The sequence below is a fragment of the Engystomops pustulosus genome, unplaced genomic scaffold, assembly GCF_040894005.1.
Source record: "Engystomops pustulosus unplaced genomic scaffold, aEngPut4.maternal MAT_SCAFFOLD_280, whole genome shotgun sequence".
Taxonomy (NCBI): domain Eukaryota; kingdom Metazoa; phylum Chordata; class Amphibia; order Anura; family Leptodactylidae; genus Engystomops; species Engystomops pustulosus.
In genome coordinates, this window is record NW_027285159.1 from 82,106 (window position 1) to 103,574 (window position 21,469).

Genomic DNA, 21,469 nt, shown 5'->3' on the forward strand with positions numbered 1-21,469 from the left:
GATTGGTCACCAACCTACAAGAGAGACAGACCGGCAAGGGGGAAGAAAGGTACTTCAAATACCTTACAGATTATTAACTTATCCACATATGAGTTTACTGCAACTGAGATTGGGATCTTACAAAAAGGATTGTCATTTTCACCTATGAATACACTTAACAAATTTGAGTTAACCAAAGATGTATATCTCTTTTGTCGACAGCTAACGTTTAAGTTACTGTACCACCAACCGTCATTGATGGATGCCCTACCCGAAAATGACAGACGCGTCCTGAGGGACCTATTGGAATTGCTGGATGAAAATGACACACCGACAGGTAGGAAATCTTTTCCTATGCGAACTCCATCACAAAACACCCCAAACTTTAAACTTTTCCCGGCTATACAAATCTTCTTTGAGCGGGTAACGGCGGATATCAAAAAGTTGAGGGACGATAAGAACAGAATGGAGAATCTAACTAAACAGGAACGGCAAGCTTTGATGGGTTTACGTAACAACAAGAACTTCCTAATAAAGGAAGCAGACAAGGGGGGTAACATCGTGATTTGGCCAGTTGAATTATATATCAAGGAAGCGAAACGACAACTTGATAACAAAGATTTCTATGTGCAGCTCCCCTCTGACCCAACGCAGGTATTTAAGAATAAAACTGACCGCACACTTAAAGCGGCACTTGACTGCGGTATCATCAACAAAAAAGAAAACAAATTTTTGACGGTGGACAACCCAAAAATCCCGACCTTCTATATGTTGCCCAAGATTCATAAGTCCCTACAAGAGCCTCCAGGTAGGCCAATAGTATCTGGAATTGGGGGACTGAATGAAAAACTTTGCTCATATGTTGATTTTTTTCTACAGCCGATGGTCCTCAAACTCCCTGCGTACGTCCGTGACACTACACACTTGATACAACAGATCGAAAATCTGACCATCCCGACGAATGCACTACTAATCACACTTGATGTGGAATCCCTCTACACCATTATTGGTCATCAGGTAGGTCTGGAGTCTGTGGAATATTTTCTCGACAAAGAAGGATCACTCGATCGACGACACGACTCATTCATTTTAGACCTATTAGCCTTAATCCTCCACCAAAATTATTTTATATTTGACAGATCATACTTCAAACAGGTGTCAGGAACCGCCATGGGTGCACGGTGCGCTCCGGCCTACGCCAACCTATTTTTGGGGTGGTGGGAGGAGCGCATCGTGTACCAATTGGCTGCGTTCCGGGCTCATGTGGTGGGATGGCATAGGTATATTGATGATGTGCTTCTGGTTTGGCAGGGAACGACTGATGAATTTCAGGATTTTTTCAGATGTCTGAACTCTAATCCCTGGAAAATTAAACTCACGGCTCATACCTCTGAAACTTCTGTTGAATTTCTGGATTTGAAGATTGGTAAGAATGGGACTCGTCTGGTAACATCACTGTTTAGGAAACCGACCGCTACCAACAACCTTCTGTCTTTTGCCAGTTTTCACCCCAAACACTTAAGAACGAGCATTCCAGTGGGACAATTCCTCCGTGTCCGTCGAAATTGCTGCGATGATATGGATTTCCGCACACATGCAAAAGACCTAACTGAAAGATTCCAAGCACGGGGATACCCGAAGAAGGTTATCTCCAAGGCATTCATCAGGGCCAGGGACAGTGACCGCAAGACCCTACTGGAACCTCAGGTACGGAACACTGAATCCAAACCCTGCCTGATCACTACCTTTAACAATCAGTGGTCAGATATCTACCACATCTTGGAAAATAACTGGGATATTTTGCTGAGTGACAAAAGATTACATGTTCATATTTCAGATAAACCGAGGTTGATCTCTAGAAGGGCACGGAATCTTAAAGATGTACTTACTTCCAGTCACTTTCAGAGACCCACCACATCGCTCGCTAGGGGTCAACGCCTAAAGGGTTCATTCCCCTGTGGGGACTGCTCGGTCTGCCCACGGATTCTAAAGACCAGTACCTTTGTTCATCCTAACAACCAATCATCATATAGACTTTACGACTATATAAATTGCAGGACCAAAGAAGTGGTCTACGTGCTCACATGCTCCTGCCCCATGATTTACGTTGGACAGACGGGACAAGAACTGCGAAAACGAATACAACAGCACCTCTCTTCCATCACAACGGCCGCCAATGACCTCATGAAAGGTAAGACCCTCTCATCGGTGGCTGCCCATTTCCATCAGGCACACCAGGGCAAAAACCACAGTCTTCGGGTTTGTGGAATGGAGAGGTTACACTGGAACCCACGGGGGGGAAATCGGACTAAAGAGCTCCTCCGAATAGAATCTAAGTGGATTTATCAACTCAATTCACTGGCCCCCTCTGGATTAAACGAAGACCTCCTATATGCGGGTTTTTATAAGGATTAGATATACAATTTCCACTTATGTAAGGGTTTATTGTCTCCCATTTCTCACTTACTCACTAGTCCATTCTCTTACTTATTCTCCTCTTTCTATTCTTCTTCTCCCTACCTTCTCCCTTTCCCCCCCCCCCAACCCCCTTCTCCCTTCTTCCTCCTCTCTTATTGCAGGTTGCTCACAGGAATCATCCTCATCATCGTCTACTTATCACTCCATCACACATTGGTCCTCTTATGATTTAGATACACATTTATTAATGGACCTTTTCCTACATTGTTGCCGGCTACTACGCGGCGGTGAACTTGATATCCCTCAGGTCACCGCCGTGTAGTCTGCTTGCTTCTATATGTTCTTCCTCACGTCTTTTATGTTCACTAGGTTTTCCACATATCTATCACTTACTAATTTTACATTTTCTTTTGGAACACTCTTTTTAGATGGTTATGACCCTGTACGTTATGAATTTATTACTCCATCTGATCCTCAAACCTTCGACTTCTCCGATACCTTGTTAATCATCTGTCCGCATTGGAGGCTCCACCCCTGGTCTTAAACTTCCCCAAGAATGTACATCAGTTGACATCTTCATGGATATGATTTCTCTCTTCTCGTCCATACTTCTCACTTCGCCATGTGTCTCAAGCTTCAAATTTTAAATATTGTGGTACTAAACGCTCTAACTCTTTATGTCTCTGACTTTTTTGAGTCCTAAAACTACGAAAACTATATTATATTGTTCATTACTGTTGATTATTATGCACACTATTTATCCATTTTAGCCAATTCCAACACATTGTGTTTAACTATTATATTTGTAAGTTCATTATGCTGATAAGATTTATATATGGTATCTATTCTATGTTTCTTACTCACCCTCAGAGTCTGACCTTTTTTTTTTTTTTTTTTTTTTTTTTGGCAGCTGTGTCAATACTCTGTAATTTTTTTAAACCCAAAAAACTCTTTATTATCTTTGATTGCACTTAGGCACTTTTTTCAGCCCTAGGGTATTTTAGGGCTCATAATGCTTTCGGCGCTTGCTCACTTATTGCTATACCACTTATGCGCATGCACCTTGTACCTGTATGAATGTGTTGTTTTTGTGGCGCAGTAGCGCCTAATTTGTCGCAGCAGCGCCTAAATATCGTGGATTGCAAACCCCGGAAGTGACACTCCACTGACCGGCTGGAACGCATTGCGTCACATCCGGCCAACTGAAACGCACGCCACACGCAGGCACTCACTGGACACAGCTGTTGAATGTTAGACTCTGGGGGTGAGTACCCTATATATTCCTTGAACTTCCTTTCTGCACATTACCCCTGAGGAAGCCTGCCCAGACAGGCGGAACGCGTGGGGACTGTTTCCTGCCCCTTCTATCCCCAAGCTGGAGGATCTAGACATTGAGGTAAATTGTGACTTTCTACAGACTATATGCCTGTTGCTCACTTTGGTCTTTCATTTCTACTTATGTCCATTTTAACTTCAGCCTCAATGACCTATATCTCCATTTACCTACTATATCCTTAGCAGATTTATCTACCATTTGTGATAGTGGGGCATGTGCAGCACAGAATTGTGCTTTTTAAATGTTTTTAAATGTATTTGTCTTCTATAACTAAATAAAATTGTTATTTTGCATTGAAAAATTTCATAGACATCCGCTTTTCTTCTTTAAATTTAAGCTATTGTACTGGGTGTCTTACAGTTTGATAGACCCAACTATATAAATATTGTTCAAATCATCAGCCCGATACATCATCACTAATCACTCATCAGCCCCGATACATCATCACTAATCACTCATCAGCCCCGATACATCATCACTAATCACTCATCAGCCCCGATACATCATCACTAATCACTCATCAGCCCCGATACATCATCATCACTAATCACTCATCAGCCCCGATACATCATCACTAATCACTCATCAGCCCCGATACATCATCACTAATCACTCATCAGCCCCGATACATCATCATCACTAATCACTCATCAGCCCCGATACATCATCACTAATCACTCATCAGCCCCGATACATCATCACTAATCACTCATCAGCCCCGATACATCATCACTAATCACTCATCAGCCCCGATACATCATCATCACTAATCACTCATCAGCCCCGATACATCATCATCACTAATCACTCATCAGCCCCGATACATCATCATCACTAATCACTCATCAGCCCCGATACATCATCACTAATCACTCATCAGCCCCGATACATCATCACTAATCACTCATCAGCCCCGATACATCATCATCACTAATCACTCATCAGCCCCGATACATCATCATCACTAATCACTCATCAGCCCCGATACATCATCATCACTAATCACTCATCAGCCCCGATACATCATCATCACTAATCACTCATCAGCCCCGATACATCATCATCACTAATCACTCATCAGCCCCGATACATCATCACTAATCACTCATCAGCCCCGATACATCATCATCACTAATCACTCATCAGCCCCGATACATCATCATCACTAATCGCTCATCAGCCCCGATACATCATCATCACTAATCGCTCATCAGCCCCGATACATCATCACTAATCACTCATCAGCCCTGATACATCATCATCACTAATCACTCATCAGCCCCGATACATCATCACTAATCACTCATCAGCCCCGATACATCATCATCACTAATCACTCATCAGCCCCAATACATCATCATCACTAATCACTCATCAGCCCCGATACATCATCATCACTAATCACTCATCAGCCCCGATACATCATCATCACTAATCACTCATCAGCCCCGATACATCATCACTAATCACTCATCAGCCCCGATACATCATCACTAATCACTCATCAGCCCCGATACATCATCATCACTAATCACTCATCAGCCCCGATACATCATCACTAATCACTCATCAGCCCCGATACATCATCACTAATCACTCATCAGCCCCGATACATCATCACTAATCACTCATCAGCCCCGATACATCATCATCACTAATCACTCATCAGCCCCGATACATCATCATCACTAATCACTCATCAGCCCCGATACATCATCACTAATCACTCATCAGCCCCGATACATCATCACTAATCACTCATCAGCCCCGATACATCATCATCACTAATCACTCATCAGCCCCGATACATCATCATCACTAATCACTCATCAGCCCCGATACATCATCATCACTAATCACTCATCAGCCCCGATACATCATCATCACTAATCACTCATCAGCCCCGATACATCATCATCACTAATCACTCATCAGCCCCGATACATCATCATCACTAATCACTCATCAGCCCGATACATCATCACTAATCACTCATCAGCCCCGATACATCATCACTAATCACTCATCAGCCCCGATACATCATCACTAATCACTCATCAGCCCCGATACATCATCATCACTAATCACTCATCAGCCCCGATACATCATCATCACTAATCGCTCATCAGCCCCGATACATCATCATCACTAATCGCTCATCAGCCCCGATACATCATCACTAATCACTCATCAGCCCTGATACATCATCATCACTAATCACTCATCAGCCCCGATACATCATCACTAATCACTCATCAGCCCCGATACATCATCATCACTAATCACTCATCAGCCCCAATACATCATCATCACTAATCACTCATCAGCCCCGATACATCATCATCACTAATCGCTCATCAGCCCCGATACATCATCACTAATCACTCATCAGCCCCGATACATCATCACTAATCACTCATCAGCCCCGATACATCATCATCACTAATCACTCATCAGCCCCGATACATCATCACTAATCACTCATCAGCCCCGATACATCATCATCACTAATCACTCATCAGCCCCGATACATCATCACTAATCACTCATCAGCCCCGATACATCATCACTAATCACTCATCAGCCCCGATACATCATCATCACTAATCACTCATCAGCCCCGATACATCATCACTAATCACTCATCAGCCCCGATACATCATCATCACTAATCACTCATCAGCCCCGATACATCATCATCACTAATCACTCATCAGCCCCGATACATCATCATCACTAATCACTCATCAGCCCCGATACATCATCATCACTAATCGCTCATCAGCCCGATACATCATCACTAATCACTCATCAGCCCCGATACATCATCACTAATCACTCATCAGCCCGATACATCATCATCACTAATCACTCATCAGCCCCGATACATCATCACTAATCACTCATCAGCCCCAATACATCATCATCACTAATCACTCATCAGCCCCGATACATCATCATCACTAATCACTCATCAGCCCCGATACATCATCATCACTAATCACTCATCAGCCCCGATACATCATCACTAATCACTCATCAGCCCCGATACATCATCATCACTAATCACTCATCAGCCCCGATACATCATCACTAATCACTCATCAGCCCCGATACATCATCATCACTAATCGCTCATCAGCCCGATACATCATCACTAATCACTCATCAGCCCCGATACATCATCACTAATCACTCATCAGCCCGATACATCATCATCACTAATCACTCATCACCCCCTTCTCCCTTCTTCCTCCTCTCTTATTGCAGGTTGCTCACAGGAATCATCCTCATCATCGTCTACTTATCACTCCATCACACATTGGTCCTCTTATGATTTAGATACACATTTATTAATGGACCTTTTCCTACATTGTTGCCGGCTACTACGCGGCGGTGAACTTGATATCCCTCAGGTCACCGCCGTGTAGTCTGCTTGCTTCTATATGTTCTTCCTCACGTCTTTTATGTTCACTAGGTTTTCCACATATCTATCACTTACTAATTTTACATTTTCTTTTGGAACACTCTTTTTAGATGGTTATGACCCTGTACGTTATGAATTTATTACTCCATCTGATCCTCAAACCTTCGACTTCTCCGATACCTTGTTAATCATCTGTCCGCATTGGAGGCTCCACCCCTGGTCTTAAACTTCCCCAAGAATGTACATCAGTTGACATCTTCATGGATATGATTTCTCTCTTCTCGTCCATACTTCTCACTTCGCCATGTGTCTCAAGCTTCAAATTTTAAATATTGTGGTACTAAACGCTCTAACTCTTTATGTCTCTGACTTTTTTGAGTCCTAAAACTACGAAAACTATATTATATTGTTCATTACTGTTGATTATTATGCACACTATTTATCCATTTTAGCCAATTCCAACACATTGTGTTTAACTATTATATTTGTAAGTTCATTATGCTGATAAGATTTATATATGGTATCTATTCTATGTTTCTTACTCACCCTCAGAGTCTGACCTTTTTTTTTTTTTTTTTTTTTTTTTGGCAGCTGTGTCAATACTCTGTAATTTTTTTAAACCCAAAAAACTCTTTATTATCTTTGATTGCACTTAGGCACTTTTTTCAGCCCTAGGGTATTTTAGGGCTCATAATGCTTTCGGCGCTTGCTCACTTATTGCTATACCACTTATGCGCATGCACCTTGTACCTGTATGAATGTGTTGTTTTTGTGGCGCAGTAGCGCCTAATTTGTCGCAGCAGCGCCTAAATATCGTGGATTGCAAACCCCGGAAGTGACACTCCACTGACCGGCTGGAACGCATTGCGTCACATCCGGCCAACTGAAACGCACGCCACACGCAGGCACTCACTGGACACAGCTGTTGAATGTTAGACTCTGGGGGTGAGTACCCTATATATTCCTTGAACTTCCTTTCTGCACATTACCCCTGAGGAAGCCTGCCCAGACAGGCGGAACGCGTGGGGACTGTTTCCTGCCCCTTCTATCCCCAAGCTGGAGGATCTAGACATTGAGGTAAATTGTGACTTTCTACAGACTATATGCCTGTTGCTCACTTTGGTCTTTCATTTCTACTTATGTCCATTTTAACTTCAGCCTCAATGACCTATATCTCCATTTACCTACTATATCCTTAGCAGATTTATCTACCATTTGTGATAGTGGGGCATGTGCAGCACAGAATTGTGCTTTTTAAATGTTTTTAAATGTATTTGTCTTCTATAACTAAATAAAATTGTTATTTTGCATTGAAAAATTTCATAGACATCCGCTTTTCTTCTTTAAATTTAAGCTATTGTACTGGGTGTCTTACAGTTTGATAGACCCAACTATATAAATATTGTTCAAAGTATCTATTTGTGACACTGTCCTATACATACAGTGTATTTCTCTGGGTCATGTGACAAAAACACAGTGTTGACTAGGCTTTGGCCTAACTTATTACTCTCTCTTATACCCTAGTTGTACCTTTAAGATGGACCTACAAGCCCGTGAGGCAGCTTGGACTCATCAGGTCCCTTCCATTTTTTCAAATACAGGTGAAGTGAGACAGGACGATGATTTTAAAACCGTGAGTAACGATTTATTGGAGGCACATAGAGCTCTGACGAGAGTCTGGTGGAACATTAGGAGTTTGGAGGAATATCACAAATTAAAAATGTCGCCTAGGGGCTTGAGAATACATATCTTCCCATCATGGGAAGTGGTAGATGACGAGAAAGAGCGCTGGGAAAAAGGTTTACACCAATGCTCATTTATACTGATCAATATGCTCCTAGATCACGATAGAGGCCTTCTAAGCCGAATTCGTGAACAGATTAAAAAAGCGGAGGTCGACCTTGAGAAGTTTGACCGAGACACGCAGGTCATCCCATTCCAAGCGAAACTTAAAGAAACTATTGATGCATATGAAAAGGAAATAATTAAGGGCAAAAAGGAGAAATTTGCCAGAGACAAAAGGGACTATGAGAATGGACGTATCTTCAAGTGGAACCATAAAGGCAACAGGAGACGCACCTTTCAACGTCCCCGGCCAACTACTTCTTATACACAATCTGCCTCTAGTGAGCTACCATCTTCAGACACTAGTGAGCAAGATACATCACAAGATGAAGGTACAAGCTCTAAAAACAAGAAAAGAGCACCACGACACCGTGATTGGTCACCAACCTACAAGAGAGACAGACCGGCAAGGGGGAAGAAAGGTACTTCAAATACCTTACAGATTATTAACTTATCCACATATGAGTTTACTGCAACTGAGATTGGGATCTTACAAAAAGGATTGTCATTTTCACCTATGAATACACTTAACAAATTTGAGTTAACCAAAGATGTATATCTCTTTTGTCGACAGCTAACGTTTAAGTTACTGTACCACCAACCGTCATTGATGGATGCCCTACCCGAAAATGACAGACGCGTCCTGAGGGACCTATTGGAATTGCTGGATGAAAATGACACACCGACAGGTAGGAAATCTTTTCCTATGCGAACTCCATCACAAAACACCCCAAACTTTAAACTTTTCCCGGCTATACAAATCTTCTTTGAGCGGGTAACGGCGGATATCAAAAAGTTGAGGGACGATAAGAACAGAATGGAGAATCTAACTAAACAGGAACGGCAAGCTTTGATGGGTTTACGTAACAACAAGAACTTCCTAATAAAGGAAGCAGACAAGGGGGGTAACATCGTGATTTGGCCAGTTGAATTATATATCAAGGAAGCGAAACGACAACTTGATAACAAAGATTTCTATGTGCAGCTCCCCTCTGACCCAACGCAGGTATTTAAGAATAAAACTGACCGCACACTTAAAGCGGCACTTGACTGCGGTATCATCAACAAAAAAGAAAACAAATTTTTGACGGTGGACAACCCAAAAATCCCGACCTTCTATATGTTGCCCAAGATTCATAAGTCCCTACAAGAGCCTCCAGGTAGGCCAATAGTATCTGGAATTGGGGGACTGAATGAAAAACTTTGCTCATATGTTGATTTTTTTCTACAGCCGATGGTCCTCAAACTCCCTGCGTACGTCCGTGACACTACACACTTGATACAACAGATCGAAAATCTGACCATCCCGACGAATGCACTACTAATCACACTTGATGTGGAATCCCTCTACACCATTATTGGTCATCAGGTAGGTCTGGAGTCTGTGGAATATTTTCTCGACAAAGAAGGATCACTCGATCGACGACACGACTCATTCATTTTAGACCTATTAGCCTTAATCCTCCACCAAAATTATTTTATATTTGACAGATCATACTTCAAACAGGTGTCAGGAACCGCCATGGGTGCACGGTGCGCTCCGGCCTACGCCAACCTATTTTTGGGGTGGTGGGAGGAGCGCATCGTGTACCAATTGGCTGCGTTCCGGGCTCATGTGGTGGGATGGCATAGGTATATTGATGATGTGCTTCTGGTTTGGCAGGGAACGACTGATGAATTTCAGGATTTTTTCAGATGTCTGAACTCTAATCCCTGGAAAATTAAACTCACGGCTCATACCTCTGAAACTTCTGTTGAATTTCTGGATTTGAAGATTGGTAAGAATGGGACTCGTCTGTTAACATCACTGTTTAGGAAACCGACCGCTACCAACAACCTTCTGTCTTTTGCCAGTTTTCACCCCAAACACTTAAGAACGAGCATTCCAGTGGGACAATTCCTCCGTGTCCGTCGAAATTGCTGCGATGATATGGATTTCCGCACACATGCAAAAGACCTAACTGAAAGATTCCAAGCACGGGGATACCCGAAGAAGGTTATCTCCAAGGCATTCATCAGGGCCAGGGACAGTGACCGCAAGACCCTACTGGAACCTCAGGTACGGAACACTGAATCCAAACCCTGCCTGATCACTACCTTTAACAATCAGTGGTCAGATATCTACCACATCTTGGAAAATAACTGGGATATTTTGCTGAGTGACAAAAGATTACATGTTCATATTTCAGATAAACCGAGGTTGATCTCTAGAAGGGCACGGAATCTTAAAGATGTACTTACTTCCAGTCACTTTCAGAGACCCACCACATCGCTCGCTAGGGGTCAACGCCTAAAGGGTTCATTCCCCTGTGGGGACTGCTCGGTCTGCCCACGGATTCTAAAGACCAGTACCTTTGTTCATCCTAACAACCAATCATCATATAGACTTTACGACTATATAAATTGCAGGACCAAAGAAGTGGTCTACGTGCTCACATGCTCCTGCCCCATGATTTACGTTGGACAGACGGGACAAGAACTGCGAAAACGAATACAACAGCACCTCTCTTCCATCACAACGGCCGCCAATGACCTCATGAAAGGTAAGACCCTCTCATCGGTGGCTGCCCATTTCCATCAGGCACACCAGGGCAAAAACCACAGTCTTCGGGTTTGTGGAATGGAGAGGTTACACTGGAACCCACGGGGGGGAAATCGGACTAAAGAGCTCCTCCGAATAGAATCTAAGTGGATTTATCAACTCAATTCACTGGCCCCCTCTGGATTAAACGAAGACCTCCTATATGCGGGTTTTTATAAGGATTAGATATACAATTTCCACTTATGTAAGGGTTTATTGTCTCCCATTTCTCACTTACTCACTAGTCCATTCTCTTACTTATTCTCCTCTTTCTATTCTTCTTCTCCCTACCTTCTCCCTTTCCCCCCCCCCCAACCCCCTTCTCCCTTCTTCCTCCTCTCTTATTGCAGGTTGCTCACAGGAATCATCCTCATCATCGTCTACTTATCACTCCATCACACATTGGTCCTCTTATGATTTAGATACACATTTATTAATGGACCTTTTCCTACATTGTTGCCGGCTACTACGCGGCGGTGAACTTGATATCCCTCAGGTCACCGCCGTGTAGTCTGCTTGCTTCTATATGTTCTTCCTCACGTCTTTTATGTTCACTAGGTTTTCCACATATCTATCACTTACTAATTTTACATTTTCTTTTGGAACACTCTTTTTAGATGGTTATGACCCTGTACGTTATGAATTTATTACTCCATCTGATCCTCAAACCTTCGACTTCTCCGATACCTTGTTAATCATCTGTCCGCATTGGAGGCTCCACCCCTGGTCTTAAACTTCCCCAAGAATGTACATCAGTTGACATCTTCATGGATATGATTTCTCTCTTCTCGTCCATACTTCTCACTTCGCCATGTGTCTCAAGCTTCAAATTTTAAATATTGTGGTACTAAACGCTCTAACTCTTTATGTCTCTGACTTTTTTGAGTCCTAAAACTACGAAAACTATATTATATTGTTCATTACTGTTGATTATTATGCACACTATTTATCCATTTTAGCCAATTCCAACACATTGTGTTTAACTATTATATTTGTAAGTTCATTATGCTGATAAGATTTATATATGGTATCTATTCTATGTTTCTTACTCACCCTCAGAGTCTGACCTTTTTTTTTTTTTTTTTTTTTTTTGGCAGCTGTGTCAATACTCTGTAATTTTTTTAAACCCAAAAAACTCTTTATTATCTTTGATTGCACTTAGGCACTTTTTTCAGCCCTAGGGTATTTTAGGGCTCATAATGCTTTCGGCGCTTGCTCACTTATTGCTATACCACTTATGCGCATGCACCTTGTACCTGTATGAATGTGTTGTTTTTGTGGCGCAGTAGCGCCTAATTTGTCGCAGCAGCGCCTAAATATCGTGGATTGCAAACCCCGGAAGTGACACTCCACTGACCGGCTGGAACGCATTGCGTCACATCCGGCCAACTGAAACGCACGCCACACGCAGGCACTCACTGGACACAGCTGTTGAATGTTAGACTCTGGGGGTGAGTACCCTATATATTCCTTGAACTTCCTTTCTGCACATTACCCCTGAGGAAGCCTGCCCAGACAGGCGGAACGCGTGGGGACTGTTTCCTGCCCCTTCTATCCCCAAGCTGGAGGATCTAGACATTGAGGTAAATTGTGACTTTCTACAGACTATATGCCTGTTGCTCACTTTGGTCTTTCATTTCTACTTATGTCCATTTTAACTTCAGCCTCAATGACCTATATCTCCATTTACCTACTATATCCTTAGCAGATTTATCTACCATTTGTGATAGTGGGGCATGTGCAGCACAGAATTGTGCTTTTTAAATGTTTTTAAATGTATTTGTCTTCTATAACTAAATAAAATTGTTATTTTGCATTGAAAAATTTCATAGACATCCGCTTTTCTTCTTTAAATTTAAGCTATTGTACTGGGTGTCTTACAGTTTGATAGACCCAACTATATAAATATTGTTCAAATCATCAGCCCGATACATCATCACTAATCACTCATCAGCCCCGATACATCATCACTAATCACTCATCAGCCCCGATACATCATCACTAATCACTCATCAGCCCCGATACATCATCACTAATCACTCATCAGCCCCGATACATCATCACTAATCACTCATCAGCCCCGATACATCATCACTAATCACTCATCAGCCCCGATACATCATCATCACTAATCACTCATCAGCCCCGATACATCATCACTAATCACTCATCAGCCCCGATACATCATCACTAATCACTCATCAGCCCCGATACATCATCACTAATCACTCATCAGCCCCGATACATCATCATCACTAATCACTCATCAGCCCCGATACATCATCATCACTAATCACTCATCAGCCCCGATACATCATCATCACTAATCACTCATCAGCCCCGATACATCATCATCACTAATCACTCATCAGCCCCAATACATCATCATCACTAATCACTCATCAGCCCCGATACATCATCATCACTAATCACTCATCAGCCCCGATACATCATCATCACTAATCACTCATCAGCCCCGATACATCATCATCACTAATCACTCATCAGCCCCGATACATCATCATCACTAATCACTCATCAGCCCCGATACATCATCACTAATCACTCATCAGCCCCGATACATCATCATCACTAATCACTCATCAGCCCCGATACATCATCATCACTAATCGCTCATCAGCCCCGATACATCATCATCACTAATCGCTCATCAGCCCCGATACATCATCACTAATCACTCATCAGCCCTGATACATCATCATCACTAATCACTCATCAGCCCCGATACATCATCACTAATCACTCATCAGCCCCGATACATCATCATCACTAATCACTCATCAGCCCCAATACATCATCATCACTAATCACTCATCAGCCCCGATACATCATCATCACTAATCACTCATCAGCCCCGATACATCATCATCACTAATCACTCATCAGCCCCGATACATCATCACTAATCACTCATCAGCCCCGATACATCATCACTAATCACTCATCAGCCCCGATACATCATCATCACTAATCACTCATCAGCCCCGATACATCATCACTAATCACTCATCAGCCCCGATACATCATCACTAATCACTCATCAGCCCCGATACATCATCACTAATCACTCATCAGCCCCGATACATCATCATCACTAATCACTCATCAGCCCCGATACATCATCATCACTAATCACTCATCAGCCCCGATACATCATCACTAATCACTCATCAGCCCCGATACATCATCACTAATCACTCATCAGCCCCGATACATCATCATCACTAATCACTCATCAGCCCCGATACATCATCATCACTAATCACTCATCAGCCCCGATACATCATCATCACTAATCACTCATCAGCCCCGATACATCATCATCACTAATCACTCATCAGCCCCGATACATCATCATCACTAATCACTCATCAGCCCCGATACATCATCACTAATCACTCATCAGCCCCGATACATCATCATCACTAATCACTCATCAGCCCCGATACATCATCATCACTAATCGCTCATCAGCCCCGATACATCATCATCACTAATCGCTCATCAGCCCCGATACATCATCACTAATCACTCATCAGCCCTGATACATCATCATCACTAATCACTCATCAGCCCCGATACATCATCACTAATCACTCATCAGCCCCGATACATCATCATCACTAATCACTCATCAGCCCCAATACATCATCATCACTAATCACTCATCAGCCCCGATACATCATCATCACTAATCGCTCATCAGCCCCGATACATCATCACTAATCACTCATCAGCCCCGATACATCATCACTAATCACTCATCAGCCCCGATACATCATCATCACTAATCACTCATCAGCCCCGATACATCATCATCACTAATCACTCATCAGCCCCGATACATCATCATCACTAATCACTCATCAGCCCCGATACATCATCACTAATCACTCATCAGCCCCAATACATCATCACTAATCACTCATCAGCCCCGATACATCATCATCACTAATCACTCATCAGCCCCGATACATCATCACTAATCACTCATCAGCCCCGATACATCATCACTAATCACTCATCAGCCCCGATACATCATCATCACTAATCACTCATCAGCCCCGATACATCATCATCACTAATCACTCATCAGCCCCGATACATCATCACTAATCACTCATCAGCCCCGATACATCATCATCACTAATCACTCATCAGCCCCGATACATCATCATCACTAATCACTCATCAGCCCCGATACATCATCATCACTAATCACTCATCAGCCCCGATACATCATCATCACTAATCACTCATCAGCCCCGATACATCATCACTAATCACTCATCAGCCCCGATACATCATCATCACTAATCACTCATCAGCCCCGATACATCATCATCACTAATCGCTCATCAGCCCCGATACATCATCATCACTAATCGCTCATCAGCCCCGATACATCATCACTAATCACTCATCAGCCCTGATACATCATCATCACTAATCACTCATCAGCCCCGATACATCATCACTAATCACTCATCAGCCCCGATACATCATCATCACTAATCACTCATCAGCCCCAATACATCATCATCACTAATCACTCATCAGCCCCGATACATCATCATCACTAATCGCTCATCAGCCCCGATACATCATCACTAATCACTCATCAGCCCCGATACATCATCACTAATCACTCATCAGCCCCGATACATCATCATCACTAATCACTCATCAGCCCCGATACATCATCATCACTAATCACTCATCAGCCCCGATACATCATCATCACTAATCACTCATCAGCCCCGATACATCATCACTAATCACTCATCAGCCCCAATACATCATCACTAATCACTCATCAGCCCCGATACATCATCACTAATCACTCATCAGCCCCGATACATCATCATCACTAATCACTCATCAGCCCGATACATCATCATCACTAATCACACATCAGCCCCGATACATCATCATCACTAATCACTCATCAGCCCCGATACATCATCATCACTAATCACTCATCAGCCCCGATACATCATCATCACTAATCACTCATCAGCCCCGATACATCATCATCATCACTAATCACTCATCAGCCCCGATACATCATCATCACTAATCACTCATCAGCCCCGATACATCATCACTAATCACTCATCAGCCCCGATACATCATCATCACTAATCACTCATCAGCCCCGATACATCATCACTAATCACTCATCAGCCCCGATACATCATCATCACTAATCACTCATCAGCCCCGATACATCATCACTAATCACTCATCAGCCCCGATACATCATCATCACTAATCACTCATCAGCCCCGATACATCATCATCACTAATCACTCATCAGCCCCGATACATCATCATCACTAATCACTCATCAGCCCAGATACATCATCATCACTAATCACTCATCAGCCCCGATACATCATCATCACTAATCACTCATCAGCCCCGATACATCATCATCACTAATCACTCATCAGCCCCGATACATCATCATCACTAATCACTCATCAGCCCCGATACATCATCATCACTAATCACTCATCAGCCCCGATACATCATCATCACTAATCACTCATCAGCCCCGATACATCATCATCACTAATCACTCATCAGTCCCGATACATCATCACTAATCACTCATCAGCCCCGATACATCATCATCACTAATCACTCATCAGCCCCGATACATCATCATCACTAATCACTCATCAGCCCCGATACATCATCATCATCACTAATCACTCATCAGCCCCGATACATCATCACTAATCACTCATCAGCCCCGATACATCATCATCACTAATCACTCATCAGCCCCGATACATCATCACTAATCACTCATCAGCCCCGATACATCATCATCACTAATCACTCATCATTAGGATATGCCTTGTGCTCAGGCAGTAACAGATTATACATGTATAGGTGAAGGCTGGTGACGTGTGCTGCGTGTGAATAGATCAGTCGAGCAATAAAGCTTCATTACAGATACACTGTATACTATACACTTGTGTTTTTTCTGTACTTCTAACAGTCTGACACAAGGGGGAGTGTTTGAATCAAAGTTTTTTTTTACAGCTTCTGTACAAACCTATGCGTCTCCGTGGTTACAGGCTACAACCAAGCCTTGTGTAGTCAGATACACCCCCCACTCTACTGACCCTCTGCTGCCAGTCGGGGGCTTGTGACCCTTGGGCCAAATGCCCCCTCTCCACCCCCTGTTGGGGGTCCTGTGCTCCTGACCAATAACCCCCCTTTGAGGGTCCTGTGCTCCTGACCAATAACCCCCCTTTGAGGGTCCTGTGTTCCTGACCAATAACCCCCCTTTGAGGGTCCTGTGCTACTGACCAATAACCCCCCTTTGAGGGTCCTGTGCTCCTGACCAATAACCCCCCTTTGAGGGTCCTGTGCTCCTGACCAATAACCCCCCTTTGAGGGTCCTGTGCTCCTGACCAATAACCCCCCTTTGAGGGTCCTGTGCTCCTGTCCAATAACCCCCCTTTGAGGGTCCTGTGTTCCTGTCCCCCTGACCTCTTCTAGGTCCAGAGCCTGTGGTCTGGTTCTTGGCGGTAGACGCCGGCGCCCCAGTGACTTCATTATTTGCTGATATGAGAGGGTGCAGTGTTGATTAGTCCACGACCTGTATGACCCCCCCTCGCTGTGCCCAGACCAGGGTGACAATGAGCATCTGTGTCCCCACAGGGGGGAGGAGACAACTTTTGTCCCTTGGACTGGAGCCACCTGAAAGTACAAAAGAAACCATTGTAGTGACACCCCCATCGCCGTCATCCGAGACATGAGAGGCGCAGAGCACCGAGTGCTATACTCACTGCATGTGGACAATGATGAGAGTGATTGTTCATCTGCTCTGGGGGGTTTGAAAATCACGGGTTCAGAGATCACAATGACGTATGTGGTGCAGAGCGGGCACACAGTGCGGCATATGGAGGGGCCCATCATCCGGCCTCGCTCATGCATTGGATCATAGGGGAAGTCTAGTCTGCGACAGAATGAGTGTTTGTCACTAATCTGCTGCCCATTAAAAAACTGCCCCCGATTCACCACTGACACCCCGAGGCTGGCACCCTGCCCTAGTCTGACAGCTGATGCTACATCACTATGAGGTATGACTGGCCCTCAGTGCAACATCATCCGCATCATGGCCTGAAAATACTGACGCCCTTCCCGCCCTGCTCCATCTGTACACCCCCCCCCCCCCAAATCCCACTGTGCCCGCAGGTCCCCTCCTCCTAACCCACCGTGCCCACAAACACCCGACTCCTAACCCACCGTGCCCACACATCCCCTGCTCCTAACCCATTGTGCCCACACATCCCCTGCTCCTAACCCATTGTGCCCACACATCCCCTGCTCCTAACCCATTGTGCCCACACATCCCCTCCTCCTAACCCACCGTGCCCACACATCCCCTGCTCCTAACCCACCGTGCCCACAAACACCCGACTCCTAACCCACCGTGCCCAAAAACACCCGACTCCTAACCCACCGTGCCCACAAACACCCGACTCCTAACCCACCGTGCCCACAAACACCCGACTCCTAACCCACCGTGCCCACACATCCCCTGCTCCTAACCCATTGTGCCCACACATCCCTTCCTCCTAACCCATTGTGCCCACAAACACCCGACTCCTAACCCATTGTGCCCGCACATCCCTTCCTCCTAACCCATTGTGCCCACACATCCCCTGCTCCTAACCCATTGTGCCCGCACATCCCTTCCTCCTAACCCATTGTGCCCACACATCCCCTGCTCCTAACCCATTGTGCCCACAAACACCCGACTCCTAACCCATTGTGCCCGCACATCCCCTCCTCCTAACCCATTGTGCCCGCACATCCCTTCCTCCTAACCCACCGTGCCCACAAACACCCGACTCCTAACCCACCGTGCCCACACAACCCCTCCTCCTAACCCATTGTGCCCGCACATCCCCTCCTCCTAACCCATTGTGCCCGCACATCCCTTCCTCCTAACCCACCGTGCCCACAAACACCCGACTCCTAACCCACCGTGCCCACACATCCCCTGCTCCTAACCCATTGTGCCCACACATCCCCTCCTCCTAACCCATTGTGCCCACACATCCCCTGCTCCTAACCCATTGTGCCCGCACATCCCTTCCTCCTAACCCACCGTGCCCACAAACACCCGACTCCTAACCCATTGTGCCCACACATCCCCTGCTCCTAACCCATTGTGCCCACACATCCCCTCCTCCTAACCCATTGTGCCCACACATCCCCTGCTCCTAACCTGCTGTGCCCGCACATCCCTTCCTCCTAACCCACCGTGCCCACAAACACCCGACTCCTAACCCATTGTGCCCACAAACACCCGACTCCTAACCCACCGTGCCCACAAACACCCGACTCCTAACCCACCGTGCCCACAAACACCCGACTCCTAACCCACCGTGCCCACAAACACCCGACTCCTAACCCATTGTGCCCACAAACACCCGACTCCTAACCCACCGTGCCCACAAACACCCGACTCCTAACCCACCGTGCCCACAAACACCCGACTCCTAACCCACCGTGCCCACAAACACCCGACTCCTAACCCACCGTGCCCACAAACACCCGACTCCTAACCCACCGTGCCCACAAACACCCGACTCCTAACCCACCGTGCCCACAAACACCCGACTCCTAACCCATTGTGCCCACACATCCCCTGCTCCTAACCCACTGTGCCCACAAACACCCGACTCCTAACCCATCGTGCCCACACATCCCCTCCTCCTAACCCACTGTGCCCACAAACACCCGACTCCTAACCCATCGTGCCCACACATCCCCTCCTCCTAACCCATTGTGCCCACACATCCCCTCCTCCTAACCTGCTGTGCCCACAAACACCCGACTCCTAACCCATCGTGCCCACACATCCCCTGCTCCTAACCCATTGTGCCCGCACATCCCCTGCTCCTAACCTGCTGTGCCCACACATCCCCTGCTCCTAACCCATTGTGCCCGCACATCCCCTGCTCCTAACCTGCTGTGCCCACAAACACCCGACTCCTAACCCATCGTGCCCACACATCCCCTGCTCCTAACCTGCTGTGCCCACACATCCCCTGCTCCTAACCTGCTGTGCCCACACATCCCCTGCTCCTAACCCATTGTGCCCGCACATCCCCTGCTCCTAACCTGCTGTGCCCACACATCCCCTGCTCCTAACCTGCTGTGCCCGCACATCCCCTGCTCCTAACCTGCTGTGCCCACACATCCCCTCCTCCTAACCCATTGTGCCTGCACATCCCCTGCTCCTAACCTGCTGTGCCCACACATCCCCTCCTCCTAACCCATTGTGCCCACACATCCCCTCCTCCTAACCCATTGTGCCTGCACATCCCCTGCTCCTAACCTGCTGTGCCCACACATCCCCTCCTCCTAACCCATTGTGCCCGCACATCTCCTGCTCCTAACCCATTGTGCCCACACATCCCCTGCTCCTAACCTGCTGTGCCCGCACATCCCTTCCTCCTAACCTGCTGTGCCCACACATCCCCTGCTCCTAACCCATTGTGCCCTCACATCCCCTGCTCCTAACCTGCTGTGCCCACACATCCCCTGCTCCTAACCTGCTGTGCCCACACATCCCCTGCTCCTAACCCATTGTGCCCGCACATCCCCTGCTCCTAACCTGCTGTGCCCACACATCCCCTGCTCCTAACCTGCTGTGCCCTCACATCCCCTGCTCCTAACCTGCTGTGCCCACACATCCCCTCCTCCTAACCTGCTGTGCCCACACATCCCCTCCTCCTAACCCACTGTGCCCGCACATCCCCTCCTCCTAACCTGCTGTGCCCTCACATCCCCTGCTCCTAACCTGCTGTGCCCACACATCCCCTCC

The 21,469-nt window shown here is 45.7% G+C and overlaps 1 long non-coding RNA gene across 1 annotated transcript; it reads left to right on the forward strand.

Annotated features, from left to right (window-relative positions):
- The first annotated feature begins 10,044 nt into the window (after positions 1 to 10,044).
- Positions 10,045 to 12,608, forward strand: LOC140110434 (uncharacterized). The gene is made up of 5 exons (XR_011851478.1): positions 10,045 to 10,374; positions 10,669 to 10,783; positions 10,860 to 11,064; positions 11,195 to 11,548; positions 12,204 to 12,608. It is a non-coding gene; the product is annotated as an uncharacterized lncRNA (long non-coding RNA).
- Positions 12,609 to 21,469: the final 8,861 nt, after the last annotated feature.